Source organism: Dendrobates tinctorius, unplaced genomic scaffold (genome assembly GCF_039654945.1).
Source record: "Dendrobates tinctorius isolate UK_male_01 unplaced genomic scaffold, ASM3965494v1 ptg000251l, whole genome shotgun sequence".
Classification (NCBI taxonomy): domain Eukaryota; kingdom Metazoa; phylum Chordata; class Amphibia; order Anura; family Dendrobatidae; genus Dendrobates; species Dendrobates tinctorius.
This window is the reverse complement of record NW_027361918.1, coordinates 7938392-7957165: the sequence shown is the minus strand read 5'-3', so window position 1 is coordinate 7957165 and position 18774 is coordinate 7938392. Positions and strand designations below refer to the sequence as shown.

At 36.9% G+C, this 18774-nt stretch overlaps 21 non-coding genes across 21 annotated transcripts; all 21 read left to right on the top strand.

Moving 5' to 3' along the window:
• Positions 1–181: 181 nt before the first annotated feature.
• TRNAG-UCC (transfer RNA glycine (anticodon UCC)) lies at positions 182–253 on the top strand. The gene has a single exon. It is a non-coding gene; the product is annotated as a tRNA-Gly (tRNA).
• A 769-nt stretch (positions 254–1022) lies between these two features.
• On the top strand, positions 1023–1094 carry TRNAG-UCC (transfer RNA glycine (anticodon UCC)). Its single transcript has one exon. It is a non-coding gene; the product is annotated as a tRNA-Gly (tRNA).
• Positions 1095–2704: 1610 nt separating this feature from the next.
• Positions 2705–2776, top strand: TRNAG-UCC (transfer RNA glycine (anticodon UCC)). Its single transcript has one exon. It is a non-coding gene; the product is annotated as a tRNA-Gly (tRNA).
• Positions 2777–3545: 769 nt separating this feature from the next.
• TRNAG-UCC (transfer RNA glycine (anticodon UCC)) lies at positions 3546–3617 on the top strand. The gene has a single exon. It is a non-coding gene; the product is annotated as a tRNA-Gly (tRNA).
• Positions 3618–4386: 769 nt separating this feature from the next.
• Positions 4387–4458, top strand: TRNAG-UCC (transfer RNA glycine (anticodon UCC)). Its single transcript has one exon. It is a non-coding gene; the product is annotated as a tRNA-Gly (tRNA).
• Positions 4459–5226: 768 nt separating this feature from the next.
• TRNAG-UCC (transfer RNA glycine (anticodon UCC)) lies at positions 5227–5298 on the top strand. Its single transcript has one exon. It is a non-coding gene; the product is annotated as a tRNA-Gly (tRNA).
• A 769-nt stretch (positions 5299–6067) lies between these two features.
• On the top strand, positions 6068–6139 carry TRNAG-UCC (transfer RNA glycine (anticodon UCC)). Its single transcript has one exon. It is a non-coding gene; the product is annotated as a tRNA-Gly (tRNA).
• Positions 6140–6908: 769 nt separating this feature from the next.
• TRNAG-UCC (transfer RNA glycine (anticodon UCC)) lies at positions 6909–6980 on the top strand. The gene has a single exon. It is a non-coding gene; the product is annotated as a tRNA-Gly (tRNA).
• Positions 6981–7749: 769 nt separating this feature from the next.
• On the top strand, positions 7750–7821 carry TRNAG-UCC (transfer RNA glycine (anticodon UCC)). The gene has a single exon. It is a non-coding gene; the product is annotated as a tRNA-Gly (tRNA).
• A 769-nt stretch (positions 7822–8590) lies between these two features.
• Positions 8591–8662, top strand: TRNAG-UCC (transfer RNA glycine (anticodon UCC)). The gene has a single exon. It is a non-coding gene; the product is annotated as a tRNA-Gly (tRNA).
• Positions 8663–9431: 769 nt separating this feature from the next.
• Positions 9432–9503, top strand: TRNAG-UCC (transfer RNA glycine (anticodon UCC)). The gene has a single exon. It is a non-coding gene; the product is annotated as a tRNA-Gly (tRNA).
• Positions 9504–10272: 769 nt separating this feature from the next.
• TRNAG-UCC (transfer RNA glycine (anticodon UCC)) lies at positions 10273–10344 on the top strand. Its single transcript has one exon. It is a non-coding gene; the product is annotated as a tRNA-Gly (tRNA).
• A 769-nt stretch (positions 10345–11113) lies between these two features.
• Positions 11114–11185, top strand: TRNAG-UCC (transfer RNA glycine (anticodon UCC)). Its single transcript has one exon. It is a non-coding gene; the product is annotated as a tRNA-Gly (tRNA).
• A 769-nt stretch (positions 11186–11954) lies between these two features.
• TRNAG-UCC (transfer RNA glycine (anticodon UCC)) lies at positions 11955–12026 on the top strand. Its single transcript has one exon. It is a non-coding gene; the product is annotated as a tRNA-Gly (tRNA).
• A 769-nt stretch (positions 12027–12795) lies between these two features.
• Positions 12796–12867, top strand: TRNAG-UCC (transfer RNA glycine (anticodon UCC)). Its single transcript has one exon. It is a non-coding gene; the product is annotated as a tRNA-Gly (tRNA).
• A 769-nt stretch (positions 12868–13636) lies between these two features.
• TRNAG-UCC (transfer RNA glycine (anticodon UCC)) lies at positions 13637–13708 on the top strand. Its single transcript has one exon. It is a non-coding gene; the product is annotated as a tRNA-Gly (tRNA).
• A 769-nt stretch (positions 13709–14477) lies between these two features.
• On the top strand, positions 14478–14549 carry TRNAG-UCC (transfer RNA glycine (anticodon UCC)). Its single transcript has one exon. It is a non-coding gene; the product is annotated as a tRNA-Gly (tRNA).
• Positions 14550–16159: 1610 nt separating this feature from the next.
• Positions 16160–16231, top strand: TRNAG-UCC (transfer RNA glycine (anticodon UCC)). Its single transcript has one exon. It is a non-coding gene; the product is annotated as a tRNA-Gly (tRNA).
• A 769-nt stretch (positions 16232–17000) lies between these two features.
• TRNAG-UCC (transfer RNA glycine (anticodon UCC)) lies at positions 17001–17072 on the top strand. Its single transcript has one exon. It is a non-coding gene; the product is annotated as a tRNA-Gly (tRNA).
• Positions 17073–17841: 769 nt separating this feature from the next.
• TRNAG-UCC (transfer RNA glycine (anticodon UCC)) lies at positions 17842–17913 on the top strand. The gene has a single exon. It is a non-coding gene; the product is annotated as a tRNA-Gly (tRNA).
• Positions 17914–18681: 768 nt separating this feature from the next.
• On the top strand, positions 18682–18753 carry TRNAG-UCC (transfer RNA glycine (anticodon UCC)). The gene has a single exon. It is a non-coding gene; the product is annotated as a tRNA-Gly (tRNA).
• Positions 18754–18774: the final 21 nt, after the last annotated feature.

The following is an 18774-nucleotide window of genomic DNA, read 5'->3' as shown; positions in this document are numbered from 1 at the left end:
CAAAGTTGAGCAAATGGACTCATACGTTGGTGGTCCTGGATCACCAAATGGACCCGGGTTCGATTCCCGGCCAAGGCAACAATTAAGGGTATTTTTTTTTTTTACTAACACGAAAAACTTTTTGCGGACAATTTTTGTAGTGTTATTGCAGAAAATGTAAAAACACAACAAGTTGCCGTAAGCGTTGGTGGTATAGTGGTGAGCATAGCTGCCTTCCAAGCAGTTGACCCGGGTTCGATTCCCGGCCAACGCATTGCTTGTTTTTCTCATTTGGTGTTTCGTTATTCTCATTAAACTTTCTTCTTACAGTTTAGCAACCACCAAAATGAGAAAAAAGTAAAGAGAATATTTCTTAGCTTGTTCACCTTTCTCATCTAAACCATATAACAAAGATGGTTTTCTACTCTTTTTGTTGCTGAAAACTTAGTAGGGTTAATCTGCAATACCAAAGCAATTCTAGTTTAAGCCCTCAAATACTGAGTTGGCCAGGGATCGAACCAGGGTCAACTGCCTGGGAATCAATGCTGATGTAAGCATTGATGTCATCTTGGTGAGCATAGTTGCTTTTCAAACAATAAGCGATAGTTTAATTCTAGAACAACTCATTGTATTTTGCGTTTAGTGGTGTTTTTAATCTTTATAACTTTTTTCGGTAAGACTTATGCTGTGATTTTTCTTCTTTGTCACACTTTAGCTACCTTTTTTGATTCAAAAAGTTCATTTTTGAGTTTTGGACAACGCCTTGCCTTTTTCTAAATTTTTTTAGCAATTGTCTCTTTCCCAACATTTTCGGTCCTTTCTTTTTTTTAGTTAACACATTAGTAACTTTCACTGACAAAACCAAAGTTGAGCAAATGGACTCATACGTTGGTGGTCCTGGACCACCAAATGGACCCGGGTTCGATTCCCGGCCAAGGCAACAATTAAGGGTATTTTTTTTTTTTACTAACACGAAAAACTTTTTGCGGACAATTTTTGTAGTGTTATTGCAGAAAATGTAAAAACACAACAAGTTGCCGTAAGCGTTGGTGGTATAGTGGTGAGCATAGCTGCCTTCCAAGCAGTTGACCCGGGTTCGATTCCCGGCCAACGCATTGCTTGTTTTTCTCATTTGGTGTTTCGTTATTCTCATTAAACTTTCTTCTTACAGTTTAGCAACCACCAAAATGAGAAAAAAGTAAAGAGAATATTTCTTAGCTTGTTCACCTTTCTCATCTAAACCATATAACAAAGATGGTTTTCTACTCTTTTTGTTGCTGAAAACTTAGTAGGGTTAATCTGCAATACCAAAGCAATTCTAGTTTAAGCCCTCAAATACTGAGTTGGCCAGGGATCGAACCAGGGTCAACTGCCTGGGAATCAATGCTGATGTAAGCATTGATGTCATCTTGGTGAGCATAGTTGCTTTTCAAACAATAAGCGATAGTTTAATTCTAGAACAACTCATTGTATTTTGCGTTTAGTGGTGTTTTTAATCTTTATAACTTTTTTCGGTAAGACTTATGCTGTGATTTTTCTTCTTTGTCACACTTTAGCTACCTTTTTTGATTCAAAAAGTTCATTTTTGAGTTTTGGACAACGCCTTGCCTTTTTCTAAATTTTTTTAGCAATTGTCTCTTTCCCAACATTTTCGGTCCTTTCTTTTTTTTAGTTAACACATTAGTAACTTTCACTGACAAAACCAAAGTTGAGCAAATGGACTCATACGTTGGTGGTCCTGGATCACCAAATGGACCCGGGTTCGATTCCCGGCCAAGGCAACAATTAAGGGTATTTTTTTTTTTTACTAACACGAAAAACTTTTTGCGGACAATTTTTGTAGTGTTATTGCAGAAAATGTAAAAACACAACAAGTTGCCGTAAGCGTTGGTGGTATAGTGGTGAGCATACCTTCCTTCCAAGCAGTTGACCCGGGTTCGATTCCCGGCCAACGCATTGCTTGTTTTTCTCATTTGGTGTTTCGTTATTCTCATTAAACTTTCTTCTTACAGTTTAGCAACAACCAAAATGAGAAAAAAGTAAAGAGAATATTTCTTAGCTTGTTCACCTTTCTCATCTAAACCATATAACAAAGATGGTTTTCTACTCTTTTTGTTGCTGAAAACTTAGTAGGGTTAATCTGCAATACCAAAGCAATTCTAGTTTAAGCCCTCAAATACTGAGTTGGCCAGGGATCGAACCAGGGTCAACTGCCTGGGAATCAATGCTGATGTAAGCATTGATGTCATCTTGGTGAGCATAGTTGCTTTTCAAACAATAAGCGATAGTTTAATTCTAGAACAACTCATTGTATTTTGCGTTTAGTGGTGTTTTTAATCTTTATAACTTTTTTCGGTAAGACTTATGCTGTGATTTTTCTTCTTTGTCACACTTTAGCTACCTTTTTTGATTCAAAAAGTTCATTTTTGAGTTTTGGACAACGCCTTGCCTTTTTCTAAATTTTTTTAGCAATTGTCTCTTTCCCAACATTTTCGGTCCTTTCTTTTTTTTAGTTAACACATTAGTAACTTTCACTGACAAAACCAAAGTTGAGCAAATGGACTCATACGTTGGTGGTCCTGGACCACCAAATGGACCCGGGTTCGATTCCCGGCCAAGGCAACAATTAAGGGTATTTTTTTTTTTTACTAACACGAAAAACTTTTTGCGGACAATTTTTGTAGTGTTATTGCAGAAAATGTAAAAACACAACAAGTTGCCGTAAGCGTTGGTGGTATAGTGGTGAGCATAGCTGCCTTCCAAGCAGTTGACCCGGGTTCGATTCCCGGCCAACGCATTGCTTGTTTTTCTCATTTGGTGTTTCGTTATTCTCATTAAACTTTCTTCTTACAGTTTAGCAACCACCAAAATGAGAAAAAAGTAAAGAGAATATTTCTTAGCTTGTTCACCTTTCTCATCTAAACCATATAACAAAGATGGTTTTCTACTCTTTTTGTTGCTGAAAACTTAGTAGGGTTAATCTGCAATACCAAAGCAATTCTAGTTTAAGCCCTCAAATACTGAGTTGGCCAGGGATCGAACCAGGGTCAACTGCCTGGGAATCAATGCTGATGTAAGCATTGATGTCATCTTGGTGAGCATAGTTGCTTTTCAAACAATAAGCGATAGTTTAATTCTAGAACAACTCATTGTATTTTGCGTTTAGTGGTGTTTTTAATCTTTATAACTTTTTTCGGTAAGACTTATGCTGTGATTTTTCTTCTTTGTCACACTTTAGCTACCTTTTTTGATTCAAAAAGTTCATTTTTGAGTTTTGGACAACGCCTTGCCTTTTTCTAAATTTTTTTAGCAATTGTCTCTTTCCCAACATTTTCGGTCCTTTCTTTTTTTTAGTTAACACATTAGTAACTTTCACTGACAAAACCAAAGTTGAGCAAATGGACTCATACGTTGGTGGTCCTGGATCACCAAATGGACCCGGGTTCGATTCCCGGCCAAGGCAACAATTAAGGGTATTTTTTTTTTTTACTAACACGAAAAACTTTTTGCGGACAATTTTTGTAGTGTTATTGCAGAAAATGTAAAAACACAACAAGTTGCCGTAAGCGTTGGTGGTATAGTGGTGAGCATAGCTGCCTTCCAAGCAGTTGACCCGGGTTCGATTCCCGGCCAACGCATTGCTTGTTTTTCTCATTTGGTGTTTCGTTATTCTCATTAAACTTTCTTCTTACAGTTTAGCAACCACCAAAATGAGAAAAAAGTAAAGAGAATATTTCTTAGCTTGTTCACCTTTCTCATCTAAACCATATAACAAAGATGGTTTTCTACTCTTTTTGTTGCTGAAAACTTAGTAGGGTTAATCTGCAATACCAAAGCAATTCTAGTTTAAGCCCTCAAATACTGAGTTGGCCAGGGATCGAACCAGGGTCAACTGCCTGGGAATCAATGCTGATGTAAGCATTGATGTCATCTTGGTGAGCATAGTTGCTTTTCAAACAATAAGCGATAGTTTAATTCTAGAACAACTCATTGTATTTTGCGTTTAGTGGTGTTTTTAATCTTTATAACTTTTTTCGGTAAGACTTATGCTGTGATTTTTCTTCTTTGTCACACTTTAGCTACCTTTTTTGATTCAAAAAGTTCATTTTTGAGTTTTGGACAACGCCTTGCCTTTTTCTAAATTTTTTTAGCAATTGTCTCTTTCCCAACATTTTCGGTCCTTTCTTTTTTTTAGTTAACACATTAGTAACTTTCACTGACAAAACCAAAGTTGAGCAAATGGACTCATACGTTGGTGGTCCTGGACCACCAAATGGACCCGGGTTCGATTCCCGGCCAAGGCAACAATTAAGGGTATTTTTTTTTTTTACTAACACGAAAAACTTTTTGCGGACAATTTTTGTAGTGTTATTGCAGAAAATGTAAAAACACAACAAGTTGCCGTAAGCGTTGGTGGTATAGTGGTGAGCATAGCTGCCTTCCAAGCAGTTGACCCGGGTTCGATTCCCGGCCAACGCATTGCTTGTTTTTCTCATTTGGTGTTTCGTTATTCTCATTAAACTTTCTTCTTACAGTTTAGCAACCACCAAAATGAGAAAAAAGTAAAGAGAATATTTCTTAGCTTGTTCACCTTTCTCATCTAAACCATATAACAAAGATGGTTTTCTACTCTTTTTGTTGCTGAAAACTTAGTAGGGTTAATCTGCAATACCAAAGCAATTCTAGTTTAAGCCCTCAAATACTGAGTTGGCCAGGGATCGAACCAGGGTCAACTGCCTGGGAATCAATGCTGATGTAAGCATTGATGTCATCTTGGTGAGCATAGTTGCTTTTCAAACAATAAGCGATAGTTTAATTCTAGAACAACTCATTGTATTTTGCGTTTAGTGGTGTTTTTAATCTTTATAACTTTTTTCGGTAAGACTTATGCTGTGATTTTTCTTCTTTGTCACACTTTAGCTACCTTTTTTGATTCAAAAAGTTCATTTTTGAGTTTTGGACAACGCCTTGCCTTTTTCTAAATTTTTTTAGCAATTGTCTCTTTCCCAACATTTTCGGTCCTTTCTTTTTTTTAGTTAACACATTAGTAACTTTCACTGACAAAACCAAAGTTGAGCAAATGGACTCATACGTTGGTGGTCCTGGACCACCAAATGGACCCGGGTTCGATTCCCGGCCAAGGCAACAATTAAGGGTATTTTTTTTTTTACTAACACGAAAAACTTTTTGCGGACAATTTTTGAAGTGTTATTGCAGAAAATGTAAAAACACAACAAGTTGTCGTAAGCGTTGGTGGTATAGTGGTGAGCATAGCTGCCTTCCAAGCAGTTGACCCGGGTTCGATTCCCGGCCAACGCATTGCTTGTTTTTCTCATTTGGTGTTTCGTTATTCTCATTAAACTTTCTTCTTACAGTTTAGCAACCACCAAAATGAGAAAAAAGTAAAGAGAATATTTCTTAGCTTGTTCACCTTTCTCATCTAAACCATATAACAAAGATGGTTTTCTACTCTTTTTGTTGCTGAAAACTTAGTAGGGTTAATCTGCAATACCAAAGCAATTCTAGTTTAAGCCCTCAAATACTGAGTTGGCCAGGGATCGAACCAGGGTCAACTGCCTGGGAATCAATGCTGATGTAAGCATTGATGTCATCTTGGTGAGCATAGTTGCTTTTCAAACAATAAGCGATAGTTTAATTCTAGAACAACTCATTGTATTTTGCGTTTAGTGGTGTTTTTAATCTTTATAACTTTTTTCGGTAAGACTTATGCTGTGATTTTTCTTCTTTGTCACACTTTAGCTACCTTTTTTGATTCAAAAAGTTCATTTTTGAGTTTTGGACAACGCCTTGCCTTTTTCTAAATTTTTTTAGCAATTGTCTCTTTCCCAACATTTTCGGTCCTTTCTTTTTTTTAGTTAACACATTAGTAACTTTCACCGACAAAACCAAAGTTGAGCAAATGGACTCATACGTTGGTGGTCCTGGACCACCAAATGGACCCGGGTTCGATTCCCGGCCAAGGCAACAATTAAGGGTATTTTTTTTTTTTACTAACACGAAAAACTTTTTGCGGACAATTTTTGTAGTGTTATTGCAGAAAATGTAAAAACACAACAAGTTGCCGTAAGCGTTGGTGGTATAGTGGTGAGCATAGCTGCCTTCCAAGCAGTTGACCCGGGTTCGATTCCCGGCCAACGCATTGCTTGTTTTTCTCATTTGGTGTTTCGTTATTCTCATTAAACTTTCTTCTTACAGTTTAGCAACCACCAAAATGAGAAAAAAGTAAAGAGAATATTTCTTAGCTTGTTCACCTTTCTCATCTAAACCATATAACAAAGATGGTTTTCTACTCTTTTTGTTGCTGAAAACTTAGTAGGGTTAATCTGCAATACCAAAGCAATTCTAGTTTAAGCCCTCAAATACTGAGTTGGCCAGGGATCGAACCAGGGTCAACTGCCTGGGAATCAATGCTGATGTAAGCATTGATGTCATCTTGGTGAGCATAGTTGCTTTTCAAACAATAAGCGATAGTTTAATTCTAGAACAACTCATTGTATTTTGCGTTTAGTGGTGTTTTTAATCTTTATAACTTTTTTCGGTAAGACTTATGCTGTGATTTTTCTTCTTTGTCACACTTTAGCTACCTTTTTTGATTCAAAAAGTTCATTTTTGAGTTTTGGACAACGCCTTGCCTTTTTCTAAATTTTTTTAGCAATTGTCTCTTTCCCAACATTTTCGGTCCTTTCTTTTTTTTAGTTAACACATTAGTAACTTTCACCGACAAAACCAAAGTTGAGCAAATGGACTCATACGTTGGTGGTCCTGGATCACCAAATGGACCCGGGTTCGATTCCCGGCCAAGGCAACAATTAAGGGTATTTTTTTTTTTTACTAACACGAAAAACTTTTTGCGGACAATTTTTGTAGTGTTATTGCAGAAAATGTAAAAACACGACAAGTTGCCGTAAGCGTTGGTGGTATAGTGGTGAGCATAGCTGCCTTCCAAGCAGTTGACCCGGGTTCGATTCCCGGCCAACGCATTGCTTGTTTTTCTCATTTGGTGTTTCGTTATTCTCATTAAACTTTCTTCTTACAGTTTAGCAACCACCAAAATGAGAAAAAAGTAAAGAGAATATTTCTTAGCTTGTTCACCTTTCTCATCTAAACCATATAACAAAGATGGTTTTCTACTCTTTTTGTTGCTGAAAACTTAGTAGGGTTAATCTGCAATACCAAAGCAATTCTAGTTTAAGCCCTCAAATACTGAGTTGGCCAGGGATCGAACCAGGGTCAACTGCCTGGGAATCAATGCTGATGTAAGCATTGATGTCATCTTGGTGAGCATAGTTGCTTTTCAAACAATAAGCGATAGTTTAATTCTAGAACAACTCATTGTATTTTGCGTTTAGTGGTGTTTTTAATCTTTATAACTTTTTTCGGTAAGACTTATGCTGTGATTTTTCTTCTTTGTCACACTTTAGCTACCTTTTTTGATTCAAAAAGTTCATTTTTGAGTTTTGGACAACGCCTTGCCTTTTTCTAAATTTTTTTAGCAATTGTCTCTTTCCCAACATTTTCGGTCCTTTCTTTTTTTTAGTTAACACATTAGTAACTTTCACTGACAAAACCAAAGTTGAGCAAATGGACTCATACGTTGGTGGTCCTGGACCACCAAATGGACCCGGGTTCGATTCCCGGCCAAGGCAACAATTAAGGGTATTTTTTTTTTTTACTAACACGAAAAACTTTTTGCGGACAATTTTTGTAGTGTTATTGCAGAAAATGTAAAAACACAACAAGTTGCCGTAAGCGTTGGTGGTATAGTGGTGAGCATAGCTGCCTTCCAAGCAGTTGACCCGGGTTCGATTCCCGGCCAACGCATTGCTTGTTTTTCTCATTTGGTGTTTCGTTATTCTCATTAAACTTTCTTCTTACAGTTTAGCAACTACCAAAATGAGAAAAAAGTAAAGAGAATATTTCTTAGCTTGTTCACCTTTCTCATCTAAACCATATAACAAAGATGGTTTTCTACTCTTTTTGTTGCTGAAAACTTAGTAGGGTTAATCTGCAATACCAAAGCAATTCTAGTTTAAGCCCTCAAATACTGAGTTGGCCAGGGATCGAACCAGGGTCAACTGCCTGGGAATCAATGCTGATGTAAGCATTGATGTCATCTTGGTGAGCATAGTTGCTTTTCAAACAATAAGCGATAGTTTAATTCTAGAACAACTCATTGTATTTTGCGTTTAGTGGTGTTTTTAATCTTTATAACTTTTTTCGGTAAGACTTATGCTGTGATTTTTCTTCTTTGTCACACTTTAGCTACCTTTTTTGATTCAAAAAGTTCATTTTTGAGTTTTGGACAACGCCTTGCCTTTTTCTAAATTTTTTTAGCAATTGTCTCTTTCCCAACATTTTCGGTCCTTTCTTTTTTTTAGTTAACACATTAGTAACTTTCACTGACAAAACCAAAGTTGAGCAAATGGACTCATACGTTGGTGGTCCTGGACCACCAAATGGACCCGGGTTCGATTCCCGGCCAAGGCAACAATTAAGGGTATTTTTTTTTTTTACTAACACGAAAAACTTTTTGCGGACAATTTTTGTAGTGTTATTGCAGAAAATGTAAAAACACAACAAGTTGCCGTAAGCGTTGGTGGTATAGTGGTGAGCATAGCTGCCTTCCAAGCAGTTGACCCGGGTTCGATTCCCGGCCAACGCATTGCTTGTTTTTCTCATTTGGTGTTTCGTTATTCTCATTAAACTTTCTTCTTACAGTTTAGCAACCACCAAAATGAGAAAAAAGTAAAGAGAATATTTCTTAGCTTGTTCACCTTTCTCATCTAAACCATATAACAAAGATGGTTTTCTACTCTTTTTGTTGCTGAAAACTTAGTAGGGTTAATCTGCAATACCAAAGCAATTCTAGTTTAAGCCCTCAAATACTGAGTTGGCCAGGGATCGAACCAGGGTCAACTGCCTGGGAATCAATGCTGATGTAAGCATTGATGTCATCTTGGTTAGCATAGTTGCTTTTCAAACAATAAGCGATAGTTTAATTCTAGAACAACTCATTGTATTTTGCGTTTAGTGGTGTTTTTAATCTTTATAACTTTTTTCGGTAAGACTTATGCTGTGATTTTTCTTCTTTGTCACACTTTAGCTACCTTTTTTGATTCAAAAAGTTCATTTTTGAGTTTTGGACAACGCCTTGCCTTTTTCTAAATTTTTTTAGCAATTGTCTCTTTCCCAACATTTTCGGTCCTTTCTTTTTTTTAGTTAACACATTAGTAACTTTCACTGACAAAACCAAAGTTGAGCAAATGGACTCATACGTTGGTGGTCCTGGACCACCAAATGGACCCGGGTTCGATTCCCGGCCAAGGCAACAATTAAGGGTATTTTTTTTTTTTACTAACACGAAAAACTTTTTGCGGACAATTTTTGTAGTGTTATTGCAGAAAATGTAAAAACACAACAAGTTGCCGTAAGCGTTGGTGGTATAGTGGTGAGCATAGCTGCCTTCCAAGCAGTTGACCCGGGTTCGATTCCCGGCCAACGCATTGCTTGTTTTTCTCATTTGGTGTTTCGTTATTCTCATTAAACTTTCTTCTTACAGTTTAGCAACCACCAAAATGAGAAAAAAGTAAAGAGAATATTTCTTAGCTTGTTCACCTTTCTCATCTAAACCATATAACAAAGATGGTTTTCTACTCTTTTTGTTGCTGAAAACTTAGTAGGGTTAATCTGCAATACCAAAGCAATTCTAGTTTAAGCCCTCAAATACTGAGTTGGCCAGGGATCGAACCAGGGTCAACTGCCTGGGAATCAATGCTGATGTAAGCATTGATGTCATCTTGGTGAGCATAGTTGCTTTTCAAACAATAAGCGATAGTTTAATTCTAGAACAACTCATTGTATTTTGCGTTTAGTGGTGTTTTTAATCTTTATAACTTTTTTCGGTAAGACTTATGCTGTGATTTTTCTTCTTTGTCACACTTTAGCTACCTTTTTTGATTCAAAAAGTTCATTTTTGAGTTTTGGACAACGCCTTGCCTTTTTCTAAATTTTTTTAGCAATTGTCTCTTTCCCAACATTTTCGGTCCTTTCTTTTTTTTAGTTAACACATTAGTAACTTTCACCGACAAAACCAAAGTTGAGCAAATGGACTCATACGTTGGTGGTCCTGGATCACCAAATGGACCCGGGTTCGATTCCCGGCCAAGGCAACAATTAAGGGTATTTTTTTTTTTTACTAACACGAAAAACTTTTTGCGGACAATTTTTGTAGTGTTATTGCAGAAAATGTAAAAACACAACAAGTTGCCGTAAGCGTTGGTGGTATAGTGGTGAGCATAGCTGCCTTCCAAGCAGTTGACCCGGGTTCGATTCCCGGCCAACGCATTGCTTGTTTTTCTCATTTGGTGTTTCGTTATTCTCATTAAACTTTCTTCTTACAGTTTAGCAACCACCAAAATGAGAAAAAAGTAAAGAGAATATTTCTTAGCTTGTTCACCTTTCTCATCTAAACCATATAACAAAGATGGTTTTCTACTCTTTTTGTTGCTGAAAACTTAGTAGGGTTAATCTGCAATACCAAAGCAATTCTAGTTTAAGCCCTCAAATACTGAGTTGGCCAGGGATCGAACCAGGGTCAACTGCCTGGGAATCAATGCTGATGTAAGCATTGATGTCATCTTGGTGAGCATAGTTGCTTTTCAAACAATAAGCGATAGTTTAATTCTAGAACAACTCATTGTATTTTGCGTTTAGTGGTGTTTTTAATCTTTATAACTTTTTTCGGTAAGACTTATGCTGTGATTTTTCTTCTTTGTCACACTTTAGCTACCTTTTTTGATTCAAAAAGTTCATTTTTGAGTTTTGGACAACGCCTTGCCTTTTTCTAAATTTTTTTAGCAATTGTCTCTTTCCCAACATTTTCGGTCCTTTCTTTTTTTTAGTTAACACATTAGTAACTTTCACTGACAAAACCAAAGTTGAGCAAATGGACTCATACGTTGGTGGTCCTGGACCACCAAATGGACCCGGGTTCGATTCCCGGCCAAGGCAACAATTAAGGGTATTTTTTTTTTTTACTAACACGAAAAACTTTTTGCGGACAATTTTTGTAGTGTTATTGCAGAAAATGTAAAAACACAACAAGTTGCCGTAAGCGTTGGTGGTATAGTGGTGAGCATAGCTGCCTTCCAAGCAGTTGACCCGGGTTCGATTCCCGGCCAACGCATTGCTTGTTTTTCTCATTTGGTGTTTCGTTATTCTCATTAAACTTTCTTCTTACAGTTTAGCAACCACCAAAATGAGAAAAAAGTAAAGAGAATATTTCTTAGCTTGTTCACCTTTCTCATCTAAACCATATAACAAAGATGGTTTTCTACTCTTTTTGTTGCTGAAAACTTAGTAGGGTTAATCTGCAATACCAAAGCAATTCTAGTTTAAGCCCTCAAATACTGAGTTGGCCAGGGATCGAACCAGGGTCAACTGCCTGGGAATCAATGCTGATGTAAGCATTGATGTCATCTTGGTGAGCATAGTTGCTTTTCAAACAATAAGCGATAGTTTAATTCTAGAACAACTCATTGTATTTTGCGTTTAGTGGTGTTTTTAATCTTTATAACTTTTTTCGGTAAGACTTATGCTGTGATTTTTCTTCTTTGTCACACTTTAGCTACCTTTTTTGATTCAAAAAGTTCATTTTTGAGTTTTGGACAACGCCTTGCCTTTTTCTAAATTTTTTTAGCAATTGTCTCTTTCCCAACATTTTCGGTCCTTTCTTTTTTTTAGTTAACACATTAGTAACTTTCACTGACAAAACCAAAGTTGAGCAAATGGACTCATACGTTGGTGGTCCTGGACCACCAAATGGACCCGGGTTCGATTCCCGGCCAAGGCAACAATTAAGGGTATTTTTTTTTTTTACTAACACGAAAAACTTTTTGCGGACAATTTTTGTAGTGTTATTGCAGAAAATGTAAAAACACAACAAGTTGCCGTAAGCGTTGGTGGTATAGTGGTGAGCATAGCTGCCTTCCAAGCAGTTGACCCGGGTTCGATTCCCGGCCAACGCATTGCTTGTTTTTCTCATTTGGTGTTTCGTTATTCTCATTAAACTTTCTTCTTACAGTTTAGCAACCACCAAAATGAGAAAAAAGTAAAGAGAATATTTCTTAGCTTGTTCACCTTTCTCATCTAAACCATATAACAAAGATGGTTTTCTACTCTTTTTGTTGCTGAAAACTTAGTAGGGTTAATCTGCAATACCAAAGCAATTCTAGTTTAAGCCCTCAAATACTGAGTTGGCCAGGGATCGAACCAGGGTCAACTGCCTGGGAATCAATGCTGATGTAAGCATTGATGTCATCTTGGTGAGCATAGTTGCTTTTCAAACAATAAGCGATAGTTTAATTCTAGAACAACTCATTGTATTTTGCGTTTAGTGGTGTTTTTAATCTTTATAACTTTTTTCGGTAAGACTTATGCTGTGATTTTTCTTCTTTGTCACACTTTAGCTACCTTTTTTGACTCAAAAAGTTCATTTTTGAGTTTTGGACAACGCCTTGCCTTTTTCTAAATTTTTTTAGCAATTGTCTCTTTCCCAACATTTTCGGTCCTTTCTTTTTTTTAGTTAACACATTAGTAACTTTCACTGACAAAACCAAAGTTGAGCAAATGGACTCATACGTTGGTGGTCCTGGACCACCAAATGGACCCGGGTTCGATTCCCGGCCAAGGCAACAATTAAGGGTATTTTTTTTTTTTACTAACACGAAAAACTTTTTGCGGACAATTTTTGTAGTGTTATTGCAGAAAATGTAAAAACACAACAAGTTGCCGTAAGCGTTGGTGGTATAGTGGTGAGCATAGCTGCCTTCCAAGCAGTTGACCCGGGTTCGATTCCCGGCCAACGCATTGCTTGTTTTTCTCATTTGGTGTTTCGTTATTCTCATTAAACTTTCTTCTTACAGTTTAGCAACCACCAAAATGAGAAAAAAGTAAAGAGAATATTTCTTAGCTTGTTCACCTTTCTCATCTAAACCATATAACAAAGATGGTTTTCTACTCTTTTTGTTGCTGAAAACTTAGTAGGGTTAATCTGCAATACCAAAGCAATTCTAGTTTAAGCCCTCAAATACTGAGTTGGCCAGGGATCGAACCAGGGTCAACTGCCTGGGAATCAATGCTGATGTAAGCATTGATGTCATCTTGGTGAGCATAGTTGCTTTTCAAACAATAAGCGATAGTTTAATTCTAGAACAACTCATTGTATTTTGCGTTTAGTGGTGTTTTTAATCTTTATAACTTTTTTCGGTAAGACTTATGCTGTGATTTTTCTTCTTTGTCACACTTTAGCTACCTTTTTTGATTCAAAAAGTTCATTTTTGAGTTTTGGACAACGCCTTGCCTTTTTCTAAATTTTTTTAGCAATTGTCTCTTTCCCAACATTTTCGGTCCTTTCTTTTTTTTAGTTAACACATTAGTAACTTTCACTGACAAAACCAAAGTTGAGCAAATGGACTCATACGTTGGTGGTCCTGGACCACCAAATGGACCCGGGTTCGATTCCCGGCCAAGGCAACAATTAAGGGTATTTTTTTTTTTTACTAACACGAAAAACTTTTTGCGGACAATTTTTGTAGTGTTATTGCAGAAAATGTAAAAACACAACAAGTTGCCGTAAGCGTTGGTGGTATAGTGGTGAGCATAGCTGCCTTCCAAGCAGTTGACCCGGGTTCGATTCCCGGCCAACGCATTGCTTGTTTTTCTCATTTGGTGTTTCGTTATTCTCATTAAACTTTCTTCTTACAGTTTAGCAACCACCAAAATGAGAAAAAAGTAAAGAGAATATTTCTTAGCTTGTTCACCTTTCTCATCTAAACCATATAACAAAGATGGTTTTCTACTCTTTTTGTTGCTGAAAACTTAGTAGGGTTAATCTGCAATACCAAAGCAATTCTAGTTTAAGCCCTCAAATACTGAGTTGGCCAGGGATCGAACCAGGGTCAACTGCCTGGGAATCAATGCTGATGTAAGCATTGATGTCATCTTGGTGAGCATAGTTGCTTTTCAAACAATAAGCGATAGTTTAATTCTAGAACAACTCATTGTATTTTGCGTTTAGTGGTGTTTTTAATCTTTATAACTTTTTTCGGTAAGACTTATGCTGTGATTTTTCTTCTTTGTCACACTTTAGCTACCTTTTTTGATTCAAAAAGTTCATTTTTGAGTTTTGGACAACGCCTTGCCTTTTTCTAAATTTTTTTAGCAATTGTCTCTTTCCCAACATTTTCGGTCCTTTCTTTTTTTTAGTTAACACATTAGTAACTTTCACTGACAAAACCAAAGTTGAGCAAATGGACTCATACGTTGGTGGTCCTGGACCACCAAATGGACCCGGGTTCGATTCCCGGCCAAGGCAACAATTAAGGGTATTTTTTTTTTTTACTAACACGAAAAACTTTTTGCGGACAATTTTTGTAGTGTTATTGCAGAAAATGTAAAAACACAACAAGTTGCCGTAAGCGTTGGTGGTATAGTGGTGAGCATAGCTGCCTTCCAAGCAGTTGACCCGGGTTCGATTCCCGGCCAACGCATTGCTTGTTTTTCTCATTTGGTGTTTCGTTATTCTCATTAAACTTTCTTCTTACAGTTTAGCAACCACCAAAATGAGAAAAAAGTAAAGAGAATATTTCTTAGCTTGTTCACCTTTCTCATCTAAACCATATAACAAAGATGGTTTTCTACTCTTTTTGTTGCTGAAAACTTAGTAGGGTTAATCTGCAATACCAAAGCAATTCTAGTTTAAGCCCTCAAATACTGAGTTGGCCAGGGATCGAACCAGGGTCAACTGCCTGGGAATCAATGCTGATGTAAGCATTGATGTCATCTTGGTGAGCATAGTTGCTTTTCAAACAATAAGCGATAGTTTAATTCTAGAACAACTCATTGTATTTTGCGTTTAGTGGTGTTTTTAATCTTTATAACTTTTTTCGGTAAGACTTATGCTGTGATTTTTCTTCTTTGTCACACTTTAGCTACCTTTTTTGATTCAAAAAGTTCATTTTTGAGTTTTGGACAACGCCTTGCCTTTTTCTAAATTTTTTTAGCAATTGTCTCTTTCCCAACATTTTCGGTCCTTTCTTTTTTTTAGTTAACACATTAGTAACTTTCACTGACAAAACCAAAGTTGAGCAAATGGACTCATACGTTGGTGGTCCTGGATCACCAAATGGACCCGGGTTCGATTCCCGGCCAAGGCAACAATTAAGGGTATTTTTTTTTTTTACTAACACGAAAAACTTTTTGCGGACAATTTTTGTAGTGTTATTGCAGAAAATGTAAAAACACAACAAGTTGCCGTAAGCGTTGGTGGTATAGTGGTGAGCATAGCTTCCTTCCAAGCAGTTGACCCGGGTTCGATTCCCGGCCAACGCATTGCTTGTTTTTCTCATTTGGTGTTTCGTTATTCTCATTAAACTTTCTTCTTACAGTTTAGCAACAACCAAAATGAGAAAAAAGTAAAGAGAATATTTCTTAGCTTGTTCACCTTTCTCATCTAAACCATATAACAAAGATGGTTTTCTACTCTTTTTGTTGCTGAAAACTTAGTAGGGTTAATCTGCAATACCAAAGCAATTCTAGTTTAAGCCCTCAAATACTGAGTTGGCCAGGGATCGAACCAGGGTCAACTGCCTGGGAATCAATGCTGATGTAAGCATTGATGTCATCTTGGTGAGCATAGTTGCTTTTCAAACAATAAGCGATAGTTTAATTCTAGAACAACTCATTGTATTTTGCGTTTAGTGGTGTTTTTAATCTTTATAACTTTTTTCGGTAAGACTTATGCTGTGATTTTTCTTCTTTGTCACACTTTAGCTACCTTTTTTGATTCAAAAAGTTCATTTTTGAGTTTTGGACAACGCCTTGCCTTTTTCTAAATTTTTTTAGCAATTGTCTCTTTCCCAACATTTTCGGTCCTTTCTTTTTTTTAGTTAACACATTAGTAACTTTCACTGACAAAACCAAAGTTGAGCAAATGGACTCATACGTTGGTGGTCCTGGACCACCAAATGGACCCGGGTTCGATTCCCGGCCAAGGCAACAATTAAGGGTATTTTTTTTTTTTACTAACACGAAAAACTTTTTGCGGACAATTTTTGTAGTGTTATTGCAGAAAATGTAAAAACACAACAAGTTGCCGTAAGCGTTGGTGGTATAGTGGTGAGCATAGCTGCCTTCCAAGCAGTTGACCCGGGTTCGATTCCCGGCCAACGCATTGCTTGTTTTTCTCATTTGGTGTTTCGTTATTCTCATTAAACTTTCTTCTTACAGTTTAGCAACCACCAAAATGAGAAAAAAGTAAAGAGAATATTTCTTAGCTTGTTCACCTTTCTCATCTAAACCATATAACAAAGATGGTTTTCTACTCTTTTTGTTGCTGAAAACTTAGTAGGGTTAATCTGCAATACCAAAGCAATTCTAGTTTAAGCCCTCAAATACTGAGTTGGCCAGGGATCGAACCAGGGTCAACTGCCTGGGAATCAATGCTGATGTAAGCATTGATGTCATCTTGGTGAGCATAGTTGCTTTTCAAACAATAAGCGATAGTTTAATTCTAGAACAACTCATTGTATTTTGCGTTTAGTGGTGTTTTTAATCTTTATAACTTTTTTCGGTAAGACTTATGCTGTGATTTTTCTTCTTTGTCACACTTTAGCTACCTTTTTTGATTCAAAAAGTTCATTTTTGAGTTTTGGACAACGCCTTGCCTTTTTCTAAATTTTTTTAGCAATTGTCTCTTTCCCAACATTTTCGGTCCTTTCTTTTTTTTAGTTAACACATTAGTAACTTTCACTGACAAAACCAAAGTTGAGCAAATGGACTCATACGTTGGTGGTCCTGGATCACCAAATGGACCCGGGTTCGATTCCCGGCCAAGGCAACAATTAAGGGTATTTTTTTTTTTTACTAACACGAAAAACTTTTTGCGGACAATTTTTGTAGTGTTATTGCAGAAAATGTAAAAACACAACAAGTTGCCGTAAGCGTTGGTGGTATAGTGGTGAGCATAGCTGCCTTCCAAGCAGTTGACCCGGGTTCGATTCCCGGCCAACGCATTGCTTGTTTTTCTCATTTGGTGTTTCGTTATTCTCATTAAACTTTCTTCTTACAGTTTAGCAACCACCAAAATGAGAAAAAAGTAAAGAGAATATTTCTTAGCTTGTTCACCTTTCTCATCTAAACCATATAACAAAGATGGTTTTCTACTCTTTTTGTTGCTGAAAACTTAGTAGGGTTAATCTGCAATACCAAAGCAATTCTAGTTTAAGCCCTCAAATACTGAGTTGGCCAGGGATCGAACCAGGGTCAACTGCCTGGGAATCAATGCTGATGTAAGCATTGATGTCATCTTGGTGAGCATAGTTGCTTTTCAAACAATAAGCGATAGTTTAATTCTAGAACAACTCATTGTATTTTGCGTTTAGTGGTGTTTTTAATCTTTATAACTTTTTTCGGTAAGACTTATGCTGTGATTTTTCTTCTTTGTCACACTTTAGCTACCTTTTTTGATTCAAAAAGTTCATTTTTGAGTTTTGGACAACGCCTTGCCTTTTTCTAAATTTTTTTAGCAATTGTCTCTTTCCCAACATTTTCGGTCCTTTCTTTTTTTTAGTTAACACATTAGTAACTTTCACTGACAAAACCAAAGTTGAGCAAATGGACTCATACGTTGGTGGTCCTGGACCACCAAATGGACCCGGGTTCGATTCCCGGCCAAGGCAACAATTAAGGGTATTTTTTTTTTTTACTAACACGAAAAACTTTTTGCGGACAATTTTTGTAGTGTTATTGCAGAAAATGTAAAAACACAACAAGTTGCCGTAAGCGTTGGTGGTATAGTGGTGAGCATAGCTGCCTTCCAAGCAGTTGACCCGGGTTCGATTCCCGGCCAACGCATTGCTTGTTTTTCTCATTTGGTGTTTCGTTATTCTCATTAAACTTTCTTCTTACAGTTTAGCAACCACCAAAATGAGAAAAAAGTAAAGAGAATATTTCTTAGCTTGTTCACCTTTCTCATCTAAACCATATAACAAAGATGGTTTTCTACTCTTTTTGTTGCTGAAAACTTAGTAGGGTTAATCTGCAATACCAAAGCAATTCTAGTTTAAGCCCTCAAATACTGAGTTGGCCAGGGATCGAACCAGGGTCAACTGCCTGGGAATCAATGCTGATGTAAGCATTGATGTCATCTTGGTGAGCATAGTTGCTTTTCAAACAATAAGCGATAGTTTAATTCTAGAACAACTCATTGTATTTTGCGTTTAGTGGTGTTTTTAATCTTTATAACTTTTTTCGGTAAGACTTATGCTGTGATTTTTCTTCTTTGTCACACTTTAGCTACCTTTTTTGATTCAAAAAGTTCATTTTTGAGTTTTGGACAACGCCTTGCCTTTTTCTAAATTTTTTTAGCAATTGTCTCTTTCCCAACATTTTCGGTCCTTTCTTTTTTTTAGTTAACACATTAGTAACTTTCACTGACAAAACCAAAGTTGAGCAAATGGACTCATACGTTGGTGGTCCTGGACCACCAAATGGACCCGGGTTCGATTCCCGGCCAAGGCAACAATTAAGGGTATTTTTTTTTTTACTAACACGAAAAACTTTTTGCGGACAATTTTTGAAGTGTTATTGCAGAAAATGTAAAAACACAACAAGTTGTCGTAAGCGTTGGTGGTATAGTGGTGAGCATAGCTGCCTTCCAAGCAGTTGACCCGGGTTCGATTCCCGGCCAACGCATTGCTTGTTTTTCTCATTTGG